The following is a 4,806-nucleotide window of genomic DNA, read 5'->3' as shown; positions in this document are numbered from 1 at the left end:
TGACTCAACTTGTAGGCAAATGATAGACAGGTCTATCAGGTGAGCAAAAACACCCAGGAGGCACACATTCACGAGAACAACCTGTGATATGAGATCAAAAGGGCAGCTTTCCAGCAGGAATATCATTTTAGAAAGCAGGAAGGGATAGGAGAGAGGAATGAGTGAAATGGTAAACACAAGGGGGCAGTGGGAAGAATGCTATTAGAGGGGAATCCCAACAAAATAAAACACGTATGAATAGAAAGCCAATTGGCTAATTGTCACCCAAATCACAATAAAAGGTTTTCACCATTGATTTTGTTTCCATCATTGAAAACCTAAGGTGGCATGTACAGACCCAGACTTCTACTGAGTTCTTCCAAGACCAGCCATGACTGACCAAGTGAAACCAGGACTGAGTAGAATTCGCAAAACGCGGGTATCTGGAACAATTATGAGTTAGCACCATCCTAGGCATTTCATGTCCCTCTTAGAAAATAAAGGTAATGTGTGCCTAGTATAGCAACCAAAGAGCTTGTCTGGCAGAATTGGAAGTAATGGTGCTTTTCTCAGAATTGGCCACATACAGCACTGCTAGGAATGTGTGTTGTTCTCCGCAAGTCTGGCAATAATTCAGTAACCCATATCTAACTCCTAAAGGGATTACCATCCCTCTTCTAAATATCACACTGCAGGTCTTCAACCCATCATTCTTCCCATTCCAGTTATTGTCCCAGGCCCCCGTACTTTGCACGTTCTGATTCATCCAGATTTCACGTTGTTAGCCATGACTGAACTAGTCTGAACGAGACTGAAGCCCTGGTATAAAACAATCACAGCAGTAAAATAAAGACCAACTATTTTATCATACTGTGTATCCAGCCCTGATTTTGTGTACAATTTTATCCAGCATAAACCAAGACCAACCAGTGACTTCTCAGTTTTTCTTGTGTATAAATTGCAAAGGCTCAGAGGGAGTCACAGGACTTTGCTCTGATTTAGTCACAAGCTGAGCACACCCGTCCTTTTGCCTTTAGCTGCTCTGTAATGCCAGCTATTTGTTCTTTTCTGGTCCTGGCACTTCTCTACCTCCTCCAGGTCTCATCTTTAAAACCTACCCCAGAGACACCCAATCCGATCCTTCTGTGTTGCCTTGGCAACTCTCAAAGATAGGATAGCTCACAGCTTCCTGGTCTAATTCCATCACATCCCCCAATTAGTTTAGTTTAGTTAAGCCTTTTATAGCAGTCAGATATTCCTTAGAACTATAATCAGGAATTGGCTCACTCGAAATGATGTTCATAGACCCCCATGGGGTGATTTCCTATGCACATCCTCAGGACTCCCCTCTTGCAGGGTTCCTTTCTCTAAAGCCAGAGAGCAGCGCCAAGTTATTATACAACCCAATTTCAGGCTTTCCTCTATGAACCACAGGCTTTACCTTGAAGATTTACTTCTGCAGAGGATCTTTTGGCCAGCCTGACCTTTGGCACCTTCGAAAGTTTGGCAAGGTTCCTTGGCTGGCAGAAATGAAAAGGTTGCCAAGATTTCAACCTCAACTCCTCAAATGGGAGCCGAAACGTTCATGTTTTAAGTAAATCCTTTACTGCGGGCGAGGTTTTCACAGCACACAAAGATAGGTCATTTTTTGCTTCATATTTTGAGAGGAGAAAAGTCACCCTGGGCCTAGCTCTTCACCCAGATATGGCTGACACACAGCAGAAGACACACTGCCACCAAAGTTCTACCCAAATTTCTCATTGAGCAGGTCTGCCCTGGTTGAATTACCTGGCTGTTTGAATCTGAAGACTGTTCTGTTGACTTTGAAAAAGATAGGTGGGAGCAAACGTTTTCCATTGGAATTTGACAGTACTCCTATGAAACTCTCGATCAGGTTATTGAATTAAACTTACTAGGACATTGAACATGATAGAACATGGAAACAAATAAGAAGGTATTTTTATGTCCATTTATTGTATAAAATGGATGAATGAAAAAAGAAACAGCCTTCAGCCGGCTGAACATTCTTATTCAAAAAGTTCATTGAAATTTTTCAGTATCTTTTAACTCCATTTTCCACAAACTTTTTGACGTCCCTGCTTAAGAATAAATTGACTTAGATTTTTCCTCTGTAATTTATGCTGAATATAACCCATAATTTGTTATTGTACATTTACAAGGAATATGAAAGCAAGGCAATGAACATGAAATTGGTATAAAGTAATAAATCATATCTAAGGCGTGATGAATGGGAACATGCTCTTAAGAATTAATTCAATTAGGAATGGCTATTCTTAAAGCATGCAGGACTGTAACAGAGCTATGAGGGGCCCAAGAAATCTAATTAGAGTTGTGAATTCACACATCTAGAAAACAAATCTGTTTCCATATTGCCCAAGCCAATGGACATTTAGGAAAATAGAAATCACAATCTGTGACAATTTTCCATGTTACAAGGAATACTTTTCAGTGAAAAACTAAATTTTCTTTCTCTTTTATTGTATTTTATTGCCGGTTTTGTATACAGGTCTTTATTGTAAGACATTGCATTTTCCATTTACAATACAGCACTAATAAGGTACAAGGTTGGCTCCTCCTCCTATGCACTTATTCTCAACGTCGTGGATGATACTTTCTTCTTTACTCAAGCGGCCCTTGTCATTAGTGGTGATAATCTTGCTCACTTGTCAAGTACACTTAACCACAGCAGAGATGTTGAAAATGCCGTTGGCACCCAAATATGACTCCAATCTGAGGAACATCGTGGAATGCAGGAGGTATGCCAGTGAGGTCAAATGAGCCACGCAGGTTGTTACCTTTGATCATGGCAAGTTCACCTTCATAAACCTGAATGAGTACTTAAAGATGGCTGTCTGAGTAGGTTGTGAATGTCTGTGTCTGCTTGGGAGGAATGGTGGCATTTCACTTGATAAGGAGAGTCATGACTCCACCAGCAGTTTCAATTCCAAGGGAAAGAGGAGTGACATCCAAAAGCAGCACATCAGGAACATTTGCACATTTGTCTCCAGACAAGATGGCTGCCAAAGCAATAGCGTCATCGGGTTGATGCTCATTTCATTCTTTTCCATTGAAGAAATTCTGACGTTTCTGAATCTTGGGAATATGGTGTATACATCACTTGAGCTTGGGACTGTTGGATCCTGCCATCTGGCTGACTGTTGGTGACCTGACCTGCTGTTTGCTGCCTGTGGCCAGACTGCCTGCCTTGCTCTACAGAAGACTCAGCTGCCTGCTTCCTTGACCTTGAACCCAGTAGCCCTCGTGAGTTGAAGGACTTCCAGTATATTAACTGTTCCACTAAAGTGGGCTGAACTGAGCCCTCTGTACTGCTGCATGGACTAATGAGCTGTTAGATTCCTTTGTGCTGTGTGTGTGTGTATGTGTGTGTATATGTATGTATATATACATATATACATACATATATATATATATATAATCATAAGTGTGGACTAATGAGCTGTTAGATTCCTTTGTATGTACATATATACATACATATATATATATATAATCATAAGTGTGGACTAATGAGCTGTTAGATTCCTTTGTGCTGTGTGTGTGTGTGTGTGTGTATATATATATATATAGTCATAAGTGTCCTGGTTTTGCTTCTCTAGAGAACCCTGTCTAAAACAAGCTTAAATTGAGCAATAAAATGGTTGAGCATTCAAGGGTCAAAATTTTCTCCAAGTGAGTGTGTCCAGCTGTGGATTTTACTTAAAAGATCCACATCTGAAGTACCACCTCCTAAGTCCAAGATCAGCACATTTCTTTCAGCCTCGATCTTTTTGTCCAAGCCACAGACAATGGCAGCAGAAATTGGCTCTTGGATAATTCTAAGTAACTGAGGCTGGCAATGGTTCCAGCATCTTTGGTAGCCTGGATTTGAGAATTGTTTATGTAGGCTGGTTCAGTGACAATAGCATTGGTAACAGGTTGGCTTCTGTAATTTCCTTCTTCTTAATCAGAACCATCGAGGACACTGCCTCTGGATAGAACTCTTTTTTTGTTTCTCCCTTATATTCTGTTTGAATCTTGGTCCTGCCTGCATCATTCACCACCATGAAAGGTCAATGGACAGACTCGACATCAGCATGATCACATTTTCATCCAGTGAGATGTTTGGCATTAAAAACTTTGTTTGTGGGATTCGTAGCAAGTTATTCTTTGTCACATTGTCAATCAATCGTTCAGAATCAGTGAAAGTGACATAGCTTGGGGTGGTTCCATTGCTTCTGATCATTGGCAATTATCTCCACTTTTCCATGCTGGAAAATACCCACACAGGAATAGGGAGGGCCCAGATCAATGCCAACCGCAGGTCCCTTAGACATGGTGACTCAGCACATGTCCTGGCTAGATGAAGCAAAACTGACACCATAATAAATAAGCTAGTTTTTCTCTTTCTTAAAATGTCCTCCCTCCTTCCATGCCTCCTTTTCTTTTTGTGTCAAAACTAAGCTAAGTGATCTAACCAATGTTTACTGCCTGTAGTCAATGTGGAGAAAAGCAACAAGGTTTATCTCCTCAACCTTGAGGTGCTCATTCTACTAAATCTTGTCATTCCGATTCCTTCATGGTTTTTTTGAAACTCAAACAAATGAGCACCTTAGAATGCAATTCACTCACAAAGACAACTTCAAGATAAGTGAGACCCAAATAGACTCAGCAAACGAATATAAATACATGGCAGCTGCTCACTTGTTTTGAAATCCATAAACTCATGAAAGGTAATATATTCTTTATTTTTTCATGGCCAACAAGAGATAATCATATATCAAAAAGTTCTGAAATGCATATGATCCAGTA

General features: G+C 40.4%; 1 pseudogene; it reads right to left on the bottom strand.

Moving 5' to 3' along the window:
• Nucleotides 1-2,549: 2,549 nt before the first annotated feature.
• LOC101641011 lies at nucleotides 2,550-4,331 on the bottom strand (annotated as a pseudogene).
• Between the last annotated feature and the right edge of the window lie 475 nt (nucleotides 4,332-4,806).

This window comes from Echinops telfairi, unplaced genomic scaffold (genome assembly GCF_000313985.2).
Source record: "Echinops telfairi isolate 266 unplaced genomic scaffold, ASM31398v2 ScPeMD7_7421;HRSCAF=8459, whole genome shotgun sequence".
Lineage (NCBI taxonomy): Eukaryota > Metazoa > Chordata > Mammalia > Afrosoricida > Tenrecidae > Echinops > Echinops telfairi.
The sequence above is the reverse complement of the archived record's forward strand: the minus strand, read 5'-3'. Positions and strand labels throughout refer to the sequence as shown.